The sequence below is a fragment of the Dermochelys coriacea genome, chromosome 3, assembly GCF_009764565.3.
Source record: "Dermochelys coriacea isolate rDerCor1 chromosome 3, rDerCor1.pri.v4, whole genome shotgun sequence".
Classification (NCBI taxonomy): Eukaryota; Metazoa; Chordata; order Testudines; family Dermochelyidae; genus Dermochelys; species Dermochelys coriacea.
Window position 1 is genome coordinate 195,876,559 of NC_050070.1, and position 24,161 is coordinate 195,900,719.

The window sequence follows — 24,161 nt, forward strand, 5'->3', positions numbered from 1 at the left end:
AGTTCAGTTTGCTCTGGGATAAAAAATGCTATACAAATAAGGGTTAAAGTATAAAGGAAAGTGAAAACAATGCTTCCCCATTCATTGTGTGTTTGTACAGCATCTAGTACAATGAGAACTCAACTGGGCACTCTGGGTGCTACTGTACTATACGTAATTATGAATAATTGATATTCATACATCGGTAGTTGGTATGTACATATTTGTGAGTGTGTATCATCATTCCAACTACAATGATCAGTTACTTGTCATATCATACCACCATCTCAGGTGTATCTCATGGGAATTCTCATACATCACTGAATAATCATTTAATAATTTCACTCTCTCTGTTTAAATATGTAAGTCGCTGAAGCTGTTGTCGATGAATCACAGCTGGTGCCTTTTGGATCTGAGTCAATTCTTTTCCTACCTTCTATTTCATTGTGGGGTGCCTAACCCATGTAATGCTGAAGGGTCTATTAGTAGCATTCCAGGATCCCAAGAATCATGCCTAATTTTTATATACATATACATCCATTTAAACCAATTACAGATACACACAATCATTGTATTTACTTGTATCTTCCTTGATGGAAAAAAGGAAAAGTTAGTTGTTTGTGTTCACCAGGAATAAAAATCTGGAGTTGATCAGCTTTTTATTTTCCCTCTACAACTATAGGGAGATGAGAGTCCTGGTGGGATGTATTTTAAGACTTCATAGACCACACCGGGCCTTGGGATGCACACTGTGTCTCTGATTAACTGGATGGGGGAAGGAACCTATAAAATCGAATCATAATATTTTGCATTTATATAGGGCCTTTTGTCTGAGGATCTCCAAGCTCAAACATTTACTAAGCCTCATAACCCCACTGTCAGGCAGGTAAGTTGTTCTCCTCAGCTGTGGATGAATTGTGGCACTGATAAATTAAATGACCGGCTGCTGTTCTGGATTGTTTTCTCTGGAATTGTCCAAATTTCAGCAAAAGCAACCCAGGGCTCAACAGAGTCCTAAAATTACTTTTGAGAGTCACGCAGCATCATCATCACTTGATTAAGTTTGTATCATAGCATGGCATTTGCCTCAGATGTGACTAGGTTGTTTTACATCCAATCCTTGTGGCTCAGCAGTTGGATTCGTTGCTCTGCCATAGACTTGTTGTATGACTTTGGACAAGTCAGTCTCTCTTGTCCCTGTTTCCCACTCTATAAAATGGACATTGGAACAATAATACCCGCACCCAGGGCTAAGATGACCGTCTTCCTTTCAAGGAAATTAGTTACAACTGCACAAAAATATGAACCCTCCCCTCTCTGAGGCCGACCCCCACCCCCGATTTATTTATTTATTTTAAATATGATTATTAAGTCAATCGTGATTTTTTTTAGGCTTGTTTCATGACTTTCAAGCGCTTGAGTTTGGCAATGCTGCTCCAGTCAGGCATCCCCAATCGGTAGTTGCTTCGCAGTGCATTGCCCTGCGACTCCCGTGGGCAGATGCGCTCAGCTAGCCTGGCATCAGGCTTCCCAACCCACTGCCTTGGCTTCCCTGGGCAGATGCAGGTTGGATACAAACAAGAGGAAGTCTCCTTTTTCACCCAGTGCACAACTAACCAATGGAACGTATTTCCATGGGATGTTCAGAGGTGGATTAGGGATTTGTGGGGCCCTGGGTCAGAGCAAGGGGGGGGGCGTCTCCTCCTCCCTTCCGTCTGCAATCCCCCGCAGCTCACCTCTTGGGGAAATGGGGTTGAAGCACAGGGGCTTTCCCCGCCCTGTCCCCTCACCCAGTGCTCCAGGTGGGGAGTGGGGTTGGGATGCAGGGAGCTTTCCCAGCTCCCCAGCAGGAGCGCTGGGTGGGTGGAGCTAGTCGCGGGGACACCCATTTTTCCAGGGGGCCCCAACTGGCCGGGGCCCCTGGCCACGGGCCCAGTGGCTAATCCGCCACTGGTTGTCATGGGCCAAAAAGCATAACTGGGTTCAGAAAAGAAGGAGATAAGTTCACAGAGGAGAGGTCCACCAAGAGCTATTATGGTGTGGGGGGCACCCAATGCAGGGGGATGAGGAGGGGGGACGAGACCCTCAGCCTCTGACTGCCAGGAGCGGGGAGTGGAAGACGGGATGGATCACTCCATAGCTGCCCTGTTCTACAGGCTTTCCTGAAGCTCTGGCACGGGCCAGGGTGGGAGCCAGGCTGCTGGGCTCCGCTGGCCCATGGCCTGCCCCACAACCCGACAGCTCCTGCACCCGCCGCCCAAAGGGCTGGGAACCTCCTCTGGCCAAATCAACCCCCCTGTGAGGGCAGAGACTAACCACCCAGCACCCGGGGGTGCGGGGGAGGGGGGGAGAAAAGAACTACAACTCCCATGATCCCCCCGCGCGATGGCGCGGGGAGATGCGGTCACCGCGCCCCGCCCACCCTGTGGGGTGTTGGAGCCGCCGCTACCACCGCCGCCGACCCAGAGCGCTGGAAGCTCGTTGGCGGTTGGCAGCTCGCGCTCGCGCCCGCGCCCGCCTCGAGTCCGGCCACAAAGGGAGCGCGCCGAGCCGTGCCGCAGCCCTGCCGGCTGAGCGGGAGGCGCTCTGGGCTCCGCGCCCCAGCCCGGAACTTCTGCGCCCTTCCCCCCTTGCCGGGGGTCTGGACCCGTAGCGGCGGGGGCGCGCCTCCGGCCGCGGGGCTCGAGCCGCACGGAATCGCGACGGTGGGCGCCGCTGGTTTGGGCCGGGTGAGTGTCGCGACTCTCGGCCGGTACGTGTTAGCGTGGGGGTTGGGGGTGGGTCAGAAAATCCCCCCTTCCCCGCGCGCACCCCCCCCCTCCCTCCCCGCGCGGCTGCCTCTGGTGCACCCCAGCTATCCCGGGCTGCCTCGCGGGCACGGTGACGGGCGCGTGGGTCTGTGCCGACACCTACCTGCCTGGGGAGCGCGGCTCGTGCCGGTCCTCCCGGGAAATTCCCCAGGCACCGGAGCGTAGCCGCCCGCCCCCCCCCCCCCCCCGGCCGAGCTGCGTGTGCTGCTGAGCGCGGCCCTTTGTCACGGAGTTGCCGCTGAGCCAGCGCCTCGGGCTTTATTTTATTCTTTTTAAACTTGACTTAGTTTTTTGTCCCCAAAACAAGATGCGTCTGCTGAGCTCGGACTTCGTTGCTTTTTGCACGAATCCCGGTTTCAACCCGGACCGTGGAGTGGCGTGGGAGCAGACGGGTGAAAACAAAACAAAGGGGGGTTTTGTTTGCGTGTGTTAAGCTGCAAGTCTTTATTTTCCTGTATGACAAAATATTTCGCCACTGTTTACTTGGGAAGAATCCCATAAGCGATAAGGAAACTGAATTTGTATTCTGTTCTTTCTGTTGTTAAGCTTCCTTAGAATTACAATGCACAGACCTATTTTTCTCCTGTATTTTATGGCTCGTTTGCAAAGGATCTGTGATCCAACACCACTTTAGTTTGCTAGAAGAAACAAAATTGTGCAACCTCCATCCCCACACTTTTTACAGGGGTAAGCAGTGTATTTGCAGAAGTAAAATAATATCTGGGAGACTGGACACTATTATATTATAAAAAAGGAGATGAATTTAAAAGGCAGAGAAGAACAGCTATATTTTCAGATGTGATTCCTTCCCATCCCCCCCACCCCAAAATCTCTCTTAACAAGAAGAGGTTTCAGAGTAGCAGCCGTGTTAGTCTGTATTCGCAAAAAGAAAAGGAGTACTTGTGGCACCTTAAGAAAAGGAGTACTTGTGGCACCTTAGAGACTAACAAATTTATTAGAGCATAAGCTTTCGTGAGCTACAGCTCACTTCATCGGCATCCGATGAAGTGAGCTGTAGCTCACGAAAGCTTATGCTCTAATAAATTTGTTAGTCTCTAAGGTGCCACAAGTACTCCTTTTCTTTTTGCGAATACAGACTAACACGGCTGCTACTCTGAAACTTGTGGCACCTTAGAGACTAACAAATTTATTAGAGCATAAGCTTTCATGAGCTACAGCTCACTTCATCGGATGCATCCGATGAAGTGAGCTGTAGCTCACGAAAGCTTATGCTCTAATAAATTTGTTAGTCTCTAAGGTGCCACAAGTACTCCTTTTCTTTTAACAAGAAGAGTGGCCAATACTTTTATACTGATGATTTTTGGCTTTCTTTTGAGTAAATCTGCAGTTATCTTGAGCTCTGCTACACACAGTCCCTTGCGTGTATACATGCCTGCTGCAGTTTAACAGTAGTACTTTTTTATTTCTTCATATTGCCTTCAAAGATCTTCCATTTGTTTTTGTTTTATTGCTTGGACTGACAGTTTAAAATCCATCGCTATGTAATACTCTGTAATTTTAGTTGGCGATAGACTGAACTGCAAAGGTTGCCCCGAACATGCTCAGCAAATTGATGATTCCCCCCCCCCCCATCTTGAATTTGCAAGGTGGGGGAGGGAGAAGATTGAGTTTCCTTTTTTTGTGAACATAAAATGTTGCAAAATAGAAAAGTTGTAATGTCCTGTTACCATGATTGGATTTAGCACTTTGTATGCTGTAGCTGTGTTTTGGGAAACCTACACTGAAGGTTTCCTATGCAAGTTTCCTGGATTATTTATTTTTGAGTAGATCATGGTTCATATTAAGAAATTTAAAAAAAAAAAGATAATCTTTTATTTGTAAATTCTCTTCTAAGCCAAGATTTTCAAACGTGACTAGTGATTGCGGTTGTCTCAATTTTTGGGTGCCCAACATAAGATGTCTTTTTAAAAGGCCCAATTTTCAAAAATTGCTGAGTACCCACAGTTTGAAAATCAGGTCTCTTTGAGGCTCTCAAGTTGGACATCTAAAATAACTAATTACTCTTGACGGAAGTATATAATATGGTTAATAATTAATTTTAATAATCTAGAATTAGCCAGCAAAGAGACTTAGTTTAAAAACTGGTGCATAAAAACTAATTTTATTTTAGAGGACGTAGAATATTATTACTGTTTTTGGGAAGTGCTTAATTGGGTGGCATTAAATCGGATATAACTTGATTTGATATCTTCCTCATACAACTAAAGTATTCAGGTCTAGGAGGTGCAGCAAGTTAATGGTCTAGGAATTATTTCAGGGAAGTTCTGTTGCCTGTGTTATACAGGAGGTTAAATTAGATGATCACAGTGGTTCCTTCTGGCTTTGGAATCTATGATTTACTAGCATTTTACTTCTGAGATCAGAGTTCAAAAATAATTACTAGGGTTCCAAATGAAAACGAGTTTGTTTAGTCTTCTCATAATCCTGATTTCAGTATATTAGAGAACCATTGTACAGTTCAGGATCAGGGTTGTTTTTCTCCTGTCAAGAAGCCCAAAACTGAAAACAGGACTGTTTAATGTCTGGGTTGAGGTACGGGGTAGAGCTGTGTAGGACAAGTGAGCACAGCATCTGTCTCAGACCAAAAGTATTTGTACATCCCTTTTGTGAGTAGTAAATCCAGTCCTAATATTCTTTTCTATAAAAAGAAAAAAGCCTTGTTTAAAAAGAATTGTGGAATACAACAAGTAAGCTAGTTTGAAAATTAAGGCCATGTCTAAACTACAAAATTAAGTCGACCTAACTTGCATTGGTTACTAAATCGCTTTTATGGGTGCACGCTGGGCTTCTTGTTTTGATGGTTTGTGTCCTCACCAGGAGCACTTGTATTGATTGTATTGTTGGTGTGGGGCATTGTGGGACAGCTCTTGAAAGCCAGTAACAGTTGACGTAATCAACACAGTGTCAGCGTAGACACTGCATCGACCTAATTACATCGACCGTGACTGTATGCCGCTCAGGGAGGTAGTGTTACTAAATTGGCATAGAGAGCTGCTTACGCAGCGGGAGCCAAATTTAAGGGAAGACACTTCCACAGCTAGGTTGACGCAAAGCAGCGTATGTTGACCTAAACCTGTCACGTAGACTAGCCCTAAAGCTGTTTGCAGATACTGATCTCTTCATTGATTGAAAAATGGGATGGAGAGTTGACATTGATTTTTCTAGTTAGGGGCAGTGTCAAAAATCAGACTCCTCCAAACATTATTTCAGAGTGCAGTAAAGTAGTATACAGCAGTTGCTTCAAGGCTTAAGCCTTTTGCAGGACATTGGCTATTATGAAGTACTGTGTGGTTTGTACAAAGAGGCTACTCCGGCACCACGTACCTTATTGCTTAGATCACAAAAGCTCTCTGACTGTAGATGGTATTAACGGAGAAAGCCCAGATTGTTTGTTTCCAAACTTTCATTCCTTAATCTCTATATTCACAACTGCACTGACAGACTGTCTAAGGAAATGACAGTGAAAAGCTGGTGTAGGAACTAGGTCAAGCACTGCTAAATACTGCTGAGCCAGTTTCAGTGGAACAAAGTGAGCATGTTTCCATCTGATCTAGTTTTTCATTTCAATTTACTTGTCACAAGATGCATGTGTATATTGTACACTGCACCAGAGGCCATTAGTTTCACTAAAATTGGTGTTGCACCCTTGATTTGGTACTTGGCGTATCTGGGTAGACAGAGGAATGGTGAAGGAGGTAAGAGTTTTTTGCATTTGTCTTAAGGGCCTAAACCTATGAGATTCCAAGCACCCACAACTCCCACCAAAGTCAGTCAGAGTTGAAGGTGCTCAGCAGCATACAGACTTTGATCATATATGTTCTTTCCTTTTCTTCTCCTTGATGTTACTAGATTCTGAGATATTGTAGTTGCGGGAAGGAGAGAGGGACAGGGAATTGGCAAATACACACACCACCCTCATGTTTTCACCCCACCACAAAACAAAATGTATTGGTATTTTAGATCTCTCTAACATTTTTCCAGTAGACCTGACATAATTCATCAGCACAAACTGCTTTAAAACAGTGTTTCTAGTTTAACATACAGCTAGTAATGATGCATTCAGAAATCATGTCTTGTGTTTTTATTCTGGTTTTTTTTTTGTTTTTTTACTGGAAATTCCTGAAGAAACAAAAACTCCTTTATGACAGGCCCAAAATAATAATAATAAAAAACTTTAAAATATAATGATAAAAGAACTGAATCTTGGTCTGTTGCATTTTTCAATTTAAATGCAGGAAGAATCCTATGTTTCCAACATAGAAAAATGATGGTCTTGAATGAACCCCTGGCAGATTCAGAAAAGAACATATTAAATATAATTTGAAAATAATGAAATGTATAGTAAGTCGCTTTCAAAAACTCTGTATGCTGTCATGGATCCCATTGGTAGAGACATATGCCACCTGCATTCTAACCATCTTCCCTTTTGCTTCACCTGTCTCAAATCTGAATATAATTGGTCTGTGAGGAAGAGTATTTAGGAGTCACTATCTTGCTGGCTTTATAAAGTCCTACCAAACCTTTGATAGAACTGTTGTGAGGGGAAAATAGTAATCTCCTTTAGAACCCAGCATGTTCTGTTTGACCTCCAATAGTGCTGAGCCAAATCAGGCCCTTACTCTCAGTGGGAATGGTGCACCCCGGCCTCATGATGAAGTGTAGTGATGTGATATCCTTTCTAAGGGCACAGTTTACACACACATCTGTGATCTCTGATCCCATGCCAATATCTAGAATGTGGCCAGCTATCTGAAGTGAACCACAAACACTCCCCTTCTGCTCTCTAGTGGAGCAGGCTGCAGCAAATTTCAGTTATGCATCTCACTGAGGCTGATGAGATTCTTGGTAAGCCCCTCTGCATATTGGCGGTTCAGCAATTTCAGCCAAATTGTGTGTTGTCCAAGTACTAATATTTAGGCCTGTAATTCATTAAACACACAAGTCTCCATCTTATCAAAGAGAGGGTTAAGAGGTGACTTGATCATGGTCTGTAAGTACTGACATTTCTGATAGTAGAGAGCTATTTAATCTAGCAAACAAAGGCATAACAAAATCCAGTGTCTGAAGCTAGATAAATTCAGGCTAGAATTGAGGAGCAAATTCTTAATAGAGAAGGTAATGGACTATTGGGACAGTTTACCTCGGGAAGTCTTTAAATCAAGATTGAGTGTTTTTCTAAAATGATATTCTCTAGCTCCAACCACAGAGTGGTATGGCTTTGATACAGCAATTGCTGGGTAAAATTCTGTGGCCTATGTTATTCAGGAGGTTAGACCAGATAATCATAATCAGGGGTGGCCAACCTGAGCCTGAGAAGGAGCCAGAATTTACGAATGTACATTGCCAAAGAGCCACAGTAATAAGTCAGCAGTCCCCCAGCGCCTCCCACCCACTGACAGCCCCGCTGATCAGTGCCTCCTCCTCCCTCCCCATACCTCCTGGTCAGCTGTTTTGTGGCATGAAGGAGGATCTTGGGGGGAGGGGGCGAAGGAGCGAGGGCACAACAGGCTCAGTGGAGGGCGCAGAAAGGGGTGGAGTTGAGGCAGGGCCTGTGGCAGAGCCAAGGGTTGAGCAGTGAGCACCCCCCGGCACACTGGAAAGTTGGCACGTGTAGCTCCAGCCTCTGAGTCTGTGCCTATACAAGGAGCCGCATATTAACTTCTGAAGAGCTACATGTGGCTCTGGAGCCACAGGTTGGCCACCCCTGATCATAATGATCCCTTCTGGCCTTAAAAACTACTAATCTATAATGATCCTTCCTAATCAAACTTGTCCCTTTAAGCAACCCACCATAAATGATTATAGTCTCCCTTGTGCACTAATTCTTCCACTTGGACATATTTAATCATTAGTCTTTCATGTATACTTTTGCAATTACATATCGCTTTGCTCATCTTCAGAATGCTTTACAAACATTAAAAATCCCCCTCTTTCCCTTGAGTTAGGATAGGCACCCCCATTTTACACGCAAGGAAGGGGAGTGGAAACTGAGGCACAAAGAATAGGGGCCTGGTATTGTATCCATTAAAATCAGTATGTGCGTCCCCATTAATGGGAGTGTGGGGGGCAAACAGGGATAGGCCTTAAGTGCTTTACCTCAGACCATTAATTAAAGTAGTGCCAGAACCACTATTAGAGTTTAAGGAACCAGAAACTCCAGATCTTGTGTTTTAGATCACACCTCTCTGTGGAAGACTGTAAATTTGCACCATCTGTGACTGGTTTCTCCACTCTGAATCATTGATCGCTGTGTTTACTGGTCATCAGTAGGGCCCTAAGAAATTTGTGATCCATTTTGGTCAATTTCACAGTCATAGGATTTTTAAAACAGTAAATATAATGATTTCAGCTATTTAAATCTGTAATGTCATGGTGTTGTATTTGTAGGGATCCTGACCCAAAAGGGGGTTCTGGGGTTTGCAAAGTTAGTAGGGGGGTCGCGGTATTGCCACCCTTGCTTCTGTGCTGCTGGTGGCGGCAGCACTGGCTTCATGATTGAGCTGCCAGAAAGTGGCGGCTGCTGGCTGGGAGCCCAGCTCTGAAGGCAGACCTGTCAGCAGCAGCACAGAAGTAAGGATAGCATAGTATGGCCAGCAGCCGTTGATCTCCAACCACCCAACTCTTAAGGCAGCGCAGCCGCAATGCCCCTACAAAAGCTTTGTGACACTCCCCCCCCCCCCCCCCCCAAAACCTCCTTTTGGGACTGGCCCCCAGTGTGAGAGAGACTGATCTCTCCTGTGAAATCTGTATAGAATAGGGTAAAAGTACCAAGAAGACCAGATTTCACGGTCCGTGACACGTTTTTCATGGCCGTGAATTTGGTAGGGCCTTAGTCATCAGTAGTGTTAAATAACTTAAATGGTGGTTTTGTAGCCAATATAGTTGTAAACTTGTCTGAGTACTTCACTTAGATCCTCTGCATTTAAAAATAAAATTCATATTAAATTATAAAAGAAGTGTCCTCTAAGGAACTCCCAAGAAGGGTCGTGGGCTTTATTTTGGTTAATGCACTTTCAGATTCTCTCTGCACGTTGATTGCTACTCTTTTGTATCTTCAATGCTACCTTAATACACCCTTTCCGTTTTTCTAATGTTTTTACATTTCACTGCCATTTATGCAAGGATGTGGATTGTTTTAACAGTGTTTTAACACAAGGGTCAACTGGGAAAATATGACAACAGAACTGTCACTTCATGTAGCTAAACCAAATGTCTGGTATGTGATTAGGAATCTTTTTAAAATGCATCACACATGTGGCTTACTGTAGAGTAATTCACTTCCTTTTAAAGAACTTGTAGCTTATTTTCCTTCTATTATGCATCTCTTGGGATAAGCTGCTAATTCTAAAAATATGTCAGTTCTGCTGTTTCCCATCATCTGCTGTAACTTTTTTCTTCTCCTTCATTTGGCATTAGTTTGTTTTTTCCCTGAGCTGCTTTAAATACTCTAAGGAATACTTAAACATGGTAGAAAATAAAGTGCAGCTTGTAATTCAAGTTGTTGTGATTGGATCATTGTTATATTTCATTGGTAATCAAAGGTAACTTTAAATGTGCATTGCTAAATGTGGGAGTGTACAGTATGTTTAGTGCAGTAGACATTACTTAACTTAAGTGAGGTATATTTTTGGTTCATTTTTTAAATGGACTACACAATACCTTTTTTTTTTTTGGAAGGCTAGGGCTTGACACTTGTTTCTGACTTGCGGGTGAGACTGTTATGTTGTCCAGTAACTCGTGAGATATTTTTAAAATCCTGTAGCATTTGTTTTTGTATGGAAGAAAAGTATTTCCAGGTGTGTCTAATATCCAGTGAGCCATTGCTTCTGTGTTAGTATTACTGAATAAACCATCATTGTAATTCAGCTGCAGTTTTAGAAAGCCAAACACTACTTTCAGAACTCCACACGGATTTGTGAAAGCTGTCTGTATTTTGTGATCATTGCATGGGTCAAACTTGTTGGTTGCATATCGACTTGGAAGGTAGTCTTCCTATCTCAGAAAATGAATATAGTCTGGCATTCTTTCTTCTGTAATTTATTCAGTAGTAGATAACCTGAGCTCAATCCTAGGCTTACAGCCTCATGCTCCTGCCCCAATTTGTGCCATGAGTGATGTGTAATTAAGGGAGTTTTGTGTTTGGATGAAGGGTGGATTAAAAGGGAACCGTATATACTCGTTCATAAGCCGAATATTTTTGGTAAAAAAAAATGATGCATCAAAGTGGGAGTCTGCTTATAAACAGGTCTACACCAAAATTTGATGATTTTAAACTCTATGAAATCATCAGTTGGGAGCATTGGCTGGGAACGGCGAACTGCAGCCACAGGGAGCTGAAGGGCTCTATGCCTGCAGATGCTCCAGGTAAACAAAACGTCCCAACCCACCAGCAGCTTACCCTGACAGGCCGGGAGCCAAAGTTTGCCAACCCCTGAAATATAGGGTCGGCTTATGAAAGGGTCATACAGTTTTTACTGTTTTTACCTATCTATCTTGGGGGATCGGCTTATAAGCGAATGGGCTAATGAACGAGTATATATGGTAATCAATCTCAACCTCTGGTGAAAGCTCTAGAGTACGTGGACTCATGTTTGCTGTGCCGCCTTGAACAAATGTGTCTGTAGAGTGACATTTAAAGTGCTTTTGCCCCCTTTATTGCTTCATAAGAGTATAAAGAGAATCTCACACACCAATGCTGCCTTTTTCCAGAGAAGTTATTTTCAGTTTGCTTTTTACCTGAAAAATAACAGGTATTATCTACTCAATTTTATGAGCAAAGGATTGGATTATTGGAGAACTAATGAGATTATTACATCAATAATGACGGAAAACAGAGCAACTGAGACGGGAAGGGATAGTAGCCAAACCAGTTAAAATCTTTTTAATACCTATACATCAAACTTCTGAAATACATCTGCGAGGAAATACATTTGTTAAAGATTCACCCAGGCTCCTTCAGTTAAGGGCTAGGAGATATTCTCTGGTCCTTCAAGGAGACCTCAAGCAAAAACAGTGCAGACAATTTAATGTTCTCCATATATTTCTAAGATAAGATCTTTCAGGCCTTTTTTTAAGTAATCATTGACAATTCATATGTTACCTGTTCTTCCAGCATGGGTCATACAGGAGATCAGAATTCTTGAACTGCCATTTAATGGGCTTGCAGAAAGAATGAATTTGCTTATCTGAACTATGTAGATAGGAGCCTCATCCTTTTCCTACCTCCATCCCTTCCTTCCTTCCTGAGTAATTTCAGTAATCATGCGATTAGAATGCTAACACTTATTGGATAATGACAATGTTTTATGTCATGTTTCTGTACATGCTAATATGAGTAAGCATATTATCATATGTAATAGTTCTCTTTATATTCTGGAGCTGGTAGAACAGGTTACATAATGTGTTAGTATCTACATTAAAATCCTAGACACACAACTGATCACTCATTTCTTTCCCTGGTTCTGCCCACAGCTTTCTGAGTAGCAGATGTGAAACAGAGTAGATGGTTGTAAACGTCACACTGTTGCTGGGGAAAACTATAGGAACCCCATGAAGACAATCTAGTCAGCTTCAGTAAATATATAGCTTTACTTGCTGCACCTTTTTCTGAGTCCTGCTGCCAGTATTGGCAGTTTCGTAATTGTATTTTTCCTATTTACAATATTTCCTCACTACTCTGAAAGACCCACACATTCAGTCGGGGAAACCCCTGACTATACAAGGGAAACTGTTTCTAAAAATAGGGAAACAATATCTTTCTCTGATCTTTCAGTTACTGAAATCTTGAGTTACACTAGGTTTTGGAGAGGAGCTGATTTAAGTTGGCAGTGTCTCTATGAACAGCCGCAGAGATACCTAAATGATCCAAGATGGTGAAAGGAGAGTTAACCCTTGCCTTTTCTTACAGCCAGGAGAGGCTGGGAAGACTAATAGAAGTGCATGTGTGGTAGGGAGAAGCAAAGAGCTCATATCTTCCAACAGGTAGGGTGACCAGATGTCCCAATTTTTATAGGGACAGTCCCGATTTTGGGGTCTTCTTCTTATATAGGCTCCTATTACCCCCCACCCCATCCCGATTTTTCACACTTGCTGTCTGTTCACCCTACCAACATGGCATGTGAACAATAACACTCTGTGGCCTTAAAGGGCCAGGTTGTGTCTGGGTTGGCAAGGAGAGGGGATGGTTCAAAAAGCATCCTGTCTTGCGTCTCTCCCACACTGGCTAGGTACAGTCACAGGACCTGGTCTAAGCTAAAAAGTTAGATTGACCAAGCTACGTTGCTAAAAGATGTGAAATCCACACCCCGAGTGGTGTAATTAAACCAACCTAACCCCCCGATGCAGATAGTGCTAGGTCAATGGAAGAATTCTTACATCAACCTAGCTACCACTTGTCGAGGAGGTGGGTTACCTGTTTCCGTAGGAGAACCTCCCTTGTCAGCCTAGGTAGTGTGTACACTGAAGTGCTACAGTGGTGCTGCTGCAGCTGTCTCCTGTAGTGTTTCAAGTGTAGAGAAGCACAAAGTCTACTCACTTCTAGCACCCCCTGTGGCGCAAGATACCCCAAAAGGAGGATTCTCTACACCTTGAAGTCTTTAAACCATGATTTGAGGACTTCAGTAGCTCAGACATAGGTTAGGGGTTTGTTACAGGAGTGGGTGGGTGAGATTCTGTGGCCTGCGTTGTGCAGGAGGTCAGTCTAGATGATCATAATGGTCCCTTCTGACCTTAAAGTCTATGATTCTGTTTGGCCATGATATTTTCCTGCACTAGCCTCTTATATTGGCTATGGTGAGAGTGTGGACATGCTCCACCGTAACTCCCTGGGAGCTATCAGATGGATTGCTCTCTCCATTCCTGTGTAAGCCACATTGAGCCCTATATATTTTTATCTCCATCTTACAGATGTGGAAACTGCGGTGCAGAGAGACTAGGTGACTTGACCTAGTGCCTTGCTGTGTGATAACTTAGGGTTTGTCCACATTTAAAACTGTTAGTGCTTCCGTGTAGATACTACCTACGCCAATGGGAGAATTCTCCCATTGGCGTAGGTAATCCATCTCTCCGAGAGGCGGTAGCTAGGTCAACAAAAGAATTCTTCCATAGCACTGTCTGTGCCGGGGATTAGGTCATCTTAACTATGCTGCTCAGGGCTGTGTATTTTTCACAGTCCAGTAACACAATTAAGGCAATTTAATTTTCTGGTGTGGACTAGGCCTTAACCTTATTGTGCCTCAGTTTCCTTTCTTAAAATAAGGCTGATGGTAACTCCCTCAGGATGTTGAGGCTTAATTCACGAACATTTGGAAGCTGAATAGAAATGCAAATTAGTATTCAATTATTAACTGATATTCAAAGCACTGCTCTGAGGTATGTAAACTGAGGTGTACAGATGCATGAAGCATGATATATGAACTGATAAAGCACTTTAATTGAGTGTCTTAGGCTGTGTCTACACTGCCACTTTCAGCGCTAAAACTTCAGTCATTCAGGGGTGTGAAAAAACACACTCCTGAGTGACAAAAGGGTTAGGGTTAGCGCCAGTATAGACAGTGCTTTATAAAGCTATGACCGCTCGGTCAGGGTGGGTTTTTTTTTATTGCTGGGAGAGCTCTCCCCTGGCGATAAAGCATGACTACACTGCCCACGTCACAGCGCTGGGCACAACGTGGACACTGTAGAATACCCTTACATTCCAACTATCTTTCTGTTTGCTCTGTTTTTCTTTTATATGCAGTACTAAACAATTGGTGGAATTTGTAGAAGTGTGTGCTAGAGGCAAGTCAAAGCAAGGCACTGAGCTTCTGTTGGACATCTGCCTGACATAGGGAGGAAAACTGCATTTGTAATACAGTGAAGTTTAACATCTGTATATATAAGCTTTGTCACTATGGGAATGGATTATAAAATGGCAGGCGTTGATTCCCTTTCAATCAGCATGTATTCATTACAGCATTTACTAAAGCATGTCAGTTAGTTCTAATGCAGTCATGATCACGGAAGGATCACCTTGATTTAATTTTTTTTAAGTGCATTGAACGGAAACAGATACTATTTGTTCTTCAAAGCCTAAGTGTTATATTTCTAGCTCTTGGCAGACATTGTCCACAAGTACTTCATGTTCCACTGGATTTATGCCAGAAACATACTGCATGTACTGAAAGCATCAAAACCAGACCTCCTTTAATTTTAGACTCTGCAACTAACGTTGATTTTTCTTAGAATTCCTACATCCTAACTACTATCATTTTAAATTCTTTCCTTGGAAGACTTTGGGAATGTTCTGTCAGTCCTTACTCATGTGCCTTGCCATAGAAGTCAATAGGACTCCTCATGTAAGTAATAGCTGCAGGATTGGGCACCAAATTACCTGCTTCCCAATTTGTAAAGTTAAATGAACACAGTAAATTATTTTGTTTAACTCCTGGGTGCTTTGTGATGAAGCTGGGTGCTTTGTGACTAAGGGTAGTCCTGGAGACACAAGCCCCTCATCTATCCTGCATTCTGAAAATCTTGAGGGACCATTCTGATTGCTTAATCTTACCTCCTTTCATTATTTTTATTTATTTTTTGTAGTGCCTAGGAGAGAACAGGGCTCCCTGCTCCAAAGAGCTTGCAATCTAGATAGACAACGCAAAGTGTAGGAGAAAGGGATAGCACATACACAAGTGGAGTGAACAGGGATTATGATAGGAGGGGATTAGCTAGATGGACATCCAAAGGTTGGGAAAGGGCAGCAGGGTTGGAACAGACAGCCAGTCTGTGCCAGGGATGAAGTGTTCTGAGTGAGAACTGCAGTAATTCTCCATGACTACTGGTCCCTGCTTCTCCAGCTGTTACTGCTGGGTGTAGTCTCTGACCAGTTCATCCCCCACAGTTTCATTCCTGAGGCCATGTGGCTGGGGGGAAGTAGGGATGCCACCTGGCTCCTAGTGCCCGCAGGAGCAGGGGATCTCCCCTCCACAGTTCCAGGTCTGGCAGGGCTGTAGGGGAGAGGTGGTTTTAACTTGACCCCCCTTTTTACAATGGTCCCTCAATGCAGCAGTACCTGCATTCATGTACTCAGAGATGCTGTGCACTCTCAACTCTCCATTAATGGAAAATGAGGGTACACAGCATCTCCTATGAGTAAGCCTTTAAGGAGGAGGCAGTTCAGTTTCTCAGTTCAGTGGTGGCTACAGGCCTGAGGATCTTACAAGCCTTATTAACACTAGTTATTGCAATTAAAGTGCATGGGAATGTATTGACAGGAGTAAAGGATTGCAGTTTGGCCCCTAAGAGTTGTCACAGTGTACCGTATTTTAAGATATGAGGCAGTTTTATTAAGCTAACTAGAAAAAATTCCTGCTATGACAGGTTTGTTAATGTTAGTGGACAAATTCAGCTTAGACCAGTTTTCACAATTCGCCTCCAAATAATTTCCAGAAATTATTTGTCCCCCTAAAAACCAGAATTGCTGCTGCAATGTTTCAGAACTGATTAGGCTGGAAATGATTGTTTGCTTCCTCCCTCTTTCACTTCCATCTCCTAAATTGAGATGTCATTCAGAGCATCTAGTTATCCTGAGCATGGCAAAATTTAACAGAATGATTAACGTATGGGAAAAGCTTATAAGATATGACTGAAATCTGCAGAAGGCAGACTAAGTCAAGACACAATAAATTCTGCATTTTGGCTGGGGGTTAGACTAGATGACTCTTGCTGTCCCTTCTAACCTATGGTTCTATGATTCTAAGAGAACATTGTAATTCCATTGCTGTAACCTAGAAACTGAATTCAAGATTTTAGTTTACTGCAATACTTGAACATCTGTTTTGTTTGTTTAATTTGAACACTTAACTCTTCAGATAAACTAAGTATTAACCTTGGTATGCATCCTGACTGTGTCTTTTAACTAAGTTCTTGACTTTAGTTGCTCATTAAACTGCTAATAGAATATTTATGATTGTACAATAAAGCAAGTAAGAGTAAATTAGAGTTAAGTTTACAAGCACAACCTTAAATCTGTCCCCTTGTATGCAAATTTGACAGAAAGGTTTATAATTACATGTTATTTCTCAAATAATGCAATAGAATTCTGTGATATGTATGTCCTTGCACTGTGTGTTACCCGCATACATTTTAAAGTCCAAAACCAAAATGTTAAAAGAACATTATCAGATTGCAAAGTCAAGCACTTAAAAGTTGGAAATGTCAGATTTATGGTTGCAAAAGGAAAGAAAGGGAAATAGTGGTTCTTAACAGTCTCTATCTCAGCCAGACCTGAACAGAATTTCATAGTACCAAGAAAAGGTACTATTCCCCTGCCAAGAATGGAAAACTTCTCCCCTGAAATTTTTTTGTTATAATGCAAAGTGTTGGGCAAGGTAGGTATAAGACCTTATCTAAAGACAAAAGTTGCACTGACTTAATTATGGTTATTTTTGAAATAAAAGTTGTATAGACAAGGTCTTGGGGTCACTGCCAGCTCCCTCTATAATGCTAGACCTACTCAAGTATGTGTGGTAACACTGTACTGTCACAGCTGCAGTTTATAGAATGTATAAGCGTTCCTATTACTACACAAGAAGGGATGCTTTCCATGTGACCAGCATTTGTTCCCACCTCAGTTGTCCAGCACCTTGATGTTGTCCTATTTCCTGTGTGTGCCATGCTTCTGTCAGGCCTGTGTATTGAACCTGGATCTCTCGCATGGCCTTGCAAAAGCATTAGCCCATTGACTCTGCTGACAATATTTTAATTGTAATAGTTTTGTTGCACTTTCACATGTGTGAAACTGTAATATGCCACTATTTCCTGTTTTTGAAAAATACTACTTATTGTAGAAACTGAAGTAGAGTAGACTTAGTTACTCAGCATTATTAGGATTGGCAATCATTTTATGGCAGGGTTTTTAAGTTTCAGAAGTCTGTTTGTAAATTGTTAGCATGTTGAAACTGTTTAGTCAATTGAACCATTTTGGATAACTGAGCATTTGAGTTTGTGGAATACCACAGCACTAGAATATTGATAGAACACAAGGCATATCCATGTTGGAAAAGACAAACTAAGTACCAAAATGACGACTTTATTTTCAAAGTCGTGTGTGTTGGAATGGTGCAGCTGTAGACAGTCAGCCTTCGGTTTTGTGAAACCTTAGGCCCCATCTGCACATAAGAGAACAGCTCCTTGCTGACAGTTTTGAACAGGCACCCCAGTTGGTACTCCTCTCAACTGGTAGTTCTGTTTAGCTGCTAGAGTGAATGGGCATAACAGCGCTTCCTGTCATGGTGTTGAAAATTATTTTCTCCTGTCTACGCTAACAACTAAACTGAACTCAACAATTGAGGGGACCTATAGTTTAAAGTTTTTGTTATAACAGCAACAGGCCATTTTCCCAAGGCAGATGGGGCCTCAGATCGCATACCATAGATCCAACTGGAAGTGCAGTCTCCAGTCATATTGTTTTTGGACATAGTGAGTTTACATTCACATGCAGCCTAGCAGCGTGCAGTGCTATAACATGTCAGCTAGCACCCACGCTTTTAATCTTTTCCTTCATTCAAGTTTTTAGTTTAATGTGACAGACATTATTATTTTCATCCAAGATAAACAGTTCTGTCCATTAACTGCTGTCCAAATACATATTAGAAACAATGCTCTCTGATTAAATGCACTCCTACAGCTCCATTGGCAACAAGTCTTTCAATTACCTCTTAGGATTTTAATTGAGATGGTATCATTTGTATACCAGTATAAGTGTTAGATCTACATGTATTTGTGTTGCCTTATTACTTGTGGTCTTTAACCATACTTAATGCTGGGCAAATATTATAGTCCTGTATGAAAGGAGGGTGGGAAAACTAAATGGAGAAGCCAGGGGAAGTATCATTAAAGTTTATTCCTTTAAGCTTAGAAAGCTAGTATAATACAGCAGCTTCTATAAAGCATACAGTGTACCTGCAAGTGGAAGACCCCCTCCCCATGCTAATATACCCAAAAGATGAAAAGGGGAGGCATATTATGCTGAACAGGACTGACAACCCTCTGCTGCCCTCCTTCATGCTTTGATAATGGACTGCCACCTAAATCTCCTACGCTGGTTGACTATACAATGAATCCCCTTTGCCAGTTGTATTTGGTTCAAACTTCTTGCCCTCGCCTTCAAGGCCCTGTGCATCTCTGCCCCGTCTGCATCTCTGGTTTCATTTCTTCCCATATCCCTCTGACCTCCTTGCTCTGCCAATGATGCCAGCCTTCGCATCCCCTCTGTCCGATTTGTTTGCTTATAACTGCTCCACTTGCTATGGTATCTGAGAGCCTCCCAAAAGGGAACTAAAATCACAATAGGTCATGGGCCTGATCCGCTGCCTTAATTCCACTGTGGAAGTTGAGGTTACATGGTGGTTTTGCCACCCTGCACATTGAACTTGGCTCCAGTCTACCAGATTCCCTTTTTTCATTATTCAAATCACTCCTAAAGAGTCACTTCTTTTCGAAGCCAACAAACCATAACCCATGTCAGTCGAAGAAGGAAGCAACAAGAGATGTGCAAGTGAAAGGAAAAAATTACCCTAGTGGAACCATCATGGCAGGAACACAACAATTTTAATCAGTGTGATCCTTTTATTGTAACCCCATCCTTTGCTTTCCCTGGCCCTTTACCTTCTTTCCATCAGTCTTTGCTCCAAATTAAGTTCCTTGGAGAAGGATCAGCATGTAAAGCACCTACCATGTTTTTGTACAAGTAATAGGATGGAGCCAAATTCTGCCCTAGGTTTCTCTGGCTTTATATCGGTGTAATTGAAATCAGAATTTGGTCCACAGTGATTCTGCTATCCTTACTCATGAGTAGGATCGTACTCAACGAGTAGTCCCATTGCTCAGGGTGAAGAAGGGTATTAGAATCAGGCTCTTGTTTATAAATGCAAAAACTTAAGACACTATCCTTCAAAGTCCAAGAAACTTAGTTATGGCTGGAACTCTAAGTTCACCCTTTTTTACTTACTATGCAGGGTATCTGGTATGTACAATGACATGAGATCAGAGATACACCAGCTGGTTTTTTAACCTCAAGTTCCTATTGAAATAAATGAGTTGTCTATTAAGGACTCACTATATGCTGTCACCCATTATTTTTAATGACTCTCCCCCTTAAGACACTCCTACAAACCTCACTTTTCCAAATTCATGTTCCATTCCCTACCCTCATGCCTCACTAGATAATCGTTTAATTTAGGTCAACTATGATTAAACATTTAAAAATTAATTGATCAAACAAGTAAAAAGCTATGGGACGAACAAAGCAAGTGTCATGTGTAACTTCCAAGTCTTTGTTGCATAGGTTAGGCAGGTAAAAATCCTTTTAGTGCATTATTTAAATTTATTTTTTGGCATCAAGTTAATGGAAAGTGGTATCATGATAATGTTGAATTCTCTTTTTTTGAACTAGTTTAATACCTGATTAATATTAATGAAAGTGAGAGAAGAATCATGCCCATTGTATTTGATCTCTTCATCTAGGATTGAAAATCTGTTTTGGGACACGATTTTGGAAACATTTTTTTGTTGATAGTGGTTTATTTTAAATATTGGTGGACTAGAGCTGATAGAGCCCATAGCAGTGATGCAGATGAATTCTGAAAACCATCAGCTCTAATAATACTCTTTATCAATGTTGGAGTTTTTCCCTATTAACTTTGGGGCAGGAGGAGGATGTGCAGGTACTTAACGCATAGCATGGATTGTTTTTAAATTTGTAAAGTTTTTTTTTTTTTTTTAATTTTTAGTCTCAGCAAAGAATTAAATTGCTCCTTAATTGACGCTGCACAACTGTCTTGAAGCTTATGCCTTGAAATGTTGTTGCAAAATACATAGCCCTCTGGTGCCTAAGTCATCTTGAACAAGATGTGAGCAAAATTTAAAAAAAAGGCCCCCATTTATTTCAGATTTACAACCATGGAATGCCATTAATGTCAATCTAAGTTACCCCAATTTGCACAAGTGTAACTAAGGCCAAATTTGGCCCCAAGGGCTACTGCTAGCACCAAATCTCATACTGGGCATTAAATGAGACATGATTAATGACTTATTTCATACCCAAGGTGACAACCCTGTTCTATAATTTTTTCCACACTGTGGATCACTTCCTTAAACATAGGTCCTTTGTGGACTGTCTCCCTACCCAATCCTATACTGATCTCACACCTTTCTTGTGGCTACTACAGAACCTGTTTATAAATAAAAAGTAATGTTTAGATGGTCTGAAGGCCAAACAGAAGGAAGATAAACTTGTTTTAATGTGAATATGTTTACAGTACTGCATTTCCCCTGGTAACCTGCAGTCCCCACTGCTCTAGTCTCTCTGGATCACTCAACGGTTTAGTTCTGCTCCTGTTTATTTTCTGCCTCTGCAGTTTGTCGTCTTTACATTGAAATGTACACAGAAGAAAAGCAACAAAGACAGGATCAGCCAGAGGTGCTGTGAGTTGTTTTGATTTTAAAAGCCTTTTGGGGAAAATGGGAATCCTGGACTGGGCTCTAAGTATCAGGAAGCACCCTGTTTGAGGACCTGACCATTCCTTTTCCATTGTAACAGAAGCAGCTCAGTGGGCTGCTATTCTTCCACAGAAGACAGCTTTGAGAGCCACTGTTTTTAAACCATTCTCCAGAGTGAGTTTTCTGAGTCAGTGGTATGTCTGGAAATTGCTCTAGTTATTGCTGTTTTGTTCAGCGAAGTACAGGGCAATATATATCAAGCTCTAATTGAGTTACAGTACTTGGAACATTTCCCCTTCCACCCCCCAACCATTTTTGTGAGGAGGGGAGGTGGAAGGATTTGAAAACCTGAAAATGTCTGCCATTATAGTCAAATTATTTGCAACAAAGGCTTTGTCTACCCACAAGGTTACTGGTGTGGGTAAAGCAGAATATGTGCTTATCAGTAAGCTTTATTCCCCATACAGGAAGGGGAATAAACTACACCAGTATAAGGTATCTTTGTGTCAGGATAACTACATCAACAATACAGTTATACCACTATAACTATACCATTTAAGAGAGAAAAAAATCACATCCTAAGCAAAATATTTTTACCAGTGCAAATACTGTGTGTAGGTTAGCTCTCAGTAGGAATGGTTCTTACCCTTCTATTTTTTCCCCCATGCCATAATTTAAATGTGCTGTACTGCACTCATTTAAAAAAACAAAAAAACTTAGGGCTGTTGATTGATCGCAGTTAATTCACATGATTAAAAAATGAATCATAATTGCACTGTTAAACAATAGAGTATCGATTGAAATTAAATATTTTTGGATGTTTTTCTACATTTTCAAATATATTGATTTCAGTTACAACACAGAATACTAAGTGTACAGTGCTCACTTTATATTTTTGATTACAGATATTTGCTCCATAAAAATGATAAAAGCAATTGTATTTTTCAATTCACCTCATACAAGTACTGTAGTGCAATCTCTTCATCATGAAAGTGTAGCTTACAAATAATTATTGAATATGTTCATGGAGGATAGGTTCATCAACGGTTATTAGCCAAGATGGTCAAAAATTCAGCCCAATGCTCTGGTTGTCCGTAGCTCTGAGTGGTAGAAGATGGGAGTGGATGATGGGATGGATCACTCGATATTGTCCTGTTCTATTAATTCCCTCTGAAGCACCTAGCATTGGTCACTGTCAGAAGACTCGATACTGGGCTAGATTGGTCATTGGTCTGAGCTAGTATGGCTGTTAAATTTTTGAGTGAATATCAGTTTTCATAAGAACAGGCATTTTGCAAACAGCTTTGCACAAATGTTTGTGAATAGTGAATGAAGATACAAATGTGTTCAAAGTGAGCAGCTGTTAGTGTTTAGAAATGTTTTAATTTCAATTTACATATCATTCAACCAGCAGTGATGCTAAATTATCCCTGACAGAGGTGGTTTATCAAAATTTATTCCTCAAGAGCCTGTTTCTTGCCCTTGGAGTGGGTCAGATTGCAATAAATGGCTGACTTAAACAAAAAAAAGAGAGAGAGAGAGAGAATTAATTCTTAGGAGAAGAAACCTCCCCCCAAACCACCCTACAAGATCTACTCCCCAGCCCTTCCAGGTATACAACTTGGAAACGGTGCTGTTCTATCAATTTATACTCAGTGCAGTTTTCAGGAGCATAGTGTAATCATGTCCATCAAATCACCTTAATATTTGCCTAGTGGTGTTGCCTGCTCCTGGTTATGAGAGCATTTTTTTTCTTTAAATGTATGAGGGGAGTGTATAGATTTCCAAGTCATTGGCAACCCCCACCCCAAGCAAAAGCTTCCCGTGGACATGGAGTTCTATCACCAGCAAAGAGGGAAATTGTTGCAGCAATCCTTTGTACTACCAATATTTTAACATCACTGGGCCAGATGCAGTGTTGGCAGGTGCTGCACAAACTTCATCACACATCTCTGTTGATAAACTGCAGTCCTAACCTATAATATGCCTTGGCCTCACTTGAGTTAAGACTTTGTGAGGTAATTTTGATACAAGTGGATATCCATCAGGGCTGTCAAACTTAGCCACCTTGTGACTTAAAACATGTTTCAGTGGACCAATAGCCTAGTGAACTATCCTTAGGCTTGGCAGAATAAGATATGTATTTGATTTTTATTTTTTATAATTTTGATGGATAATATGGATTTTTATTAAGGATTTCTTCCTATTTTTATCTCTGGAAACTTTCACAATTGTGCAAAATTGTGGTGATGGGGAAGTGTTAGACTACAATTATTTAAAGACAGTAGACCTAGGATTCAAAAAGTTAAAGCTTTATAACCATTAATACAAATTGTCAACATCACATGTCTAACTACACTAAGTAAATATCCTTAAATCAAATTCAGTTCTCAAGCAGTATTTTTCTATTTTTGTATATTGATTATTATTATAGATGGAAATACTTTTTCAGTTTGTGTGCATGGTGAAATTGACATTGAAAATCAAATCCTTCTAAGTTTAACTATTCACTATGGGCACACCAGAAAACTTTCTATGGGTAACATAATTTGTAACCTATGGTGGCGTGAAGTGTCATGTATCAGATGTTTGAAAAAGGTATTTGATCACTGCAACACCTTTTTTTATTCTGAGGGCCAAGATGAGGTGGAGAAAGCATTGGACAAACCTGTTTACATTAGGTTCTTCACTGGGACTACATTTGCAACATGATCAGCTAGTCTCATGAAAAGGACTGAATTCAAGCTCAGAGTTCTTAAAATTTACTGGCATCTAGGTCAAATCCTGGAATCTTCACTAAGGCAAAATTCCCAGTGAGTTCAATGGACTGAGTAGGCACTTTAGGTTTTTTCTGTTTGAAAATAATGTATGTTA

General features: G+C 41.7%; 1 protein-coding gene across 4 annotated transcripts in view; it reads left to right on the plus strand.

Moving 5' to 3' along the window:
- Window positions 1–2,381: 2,381 nt before the first annotated feature.
- PELI1 (pellino E3 ubiquitin protein ligase 1) overlaps window positions 2,382–24,161 on the plus strand; it is a 55,533-nt gene continuing 33,753 nt past the window's right edge. The window contains exon 1 of one of the 4 annotated variants that reach the window (XM_038396599.2): window positions 2,382–2,708. The gene's annotated coding sequence lies outside the window, so the exon portion shown is untranslated. Of the gene's footprint in view, window positions 2,732–3,340; window positions 3,477–23,690; window positions 24,101–24,161 lie in introns of those variants that run through there. The other 3 variants (XM_043512031.1, XM_043512032.1, XM_043512034.1) reach the window with 3 other exon arrangements.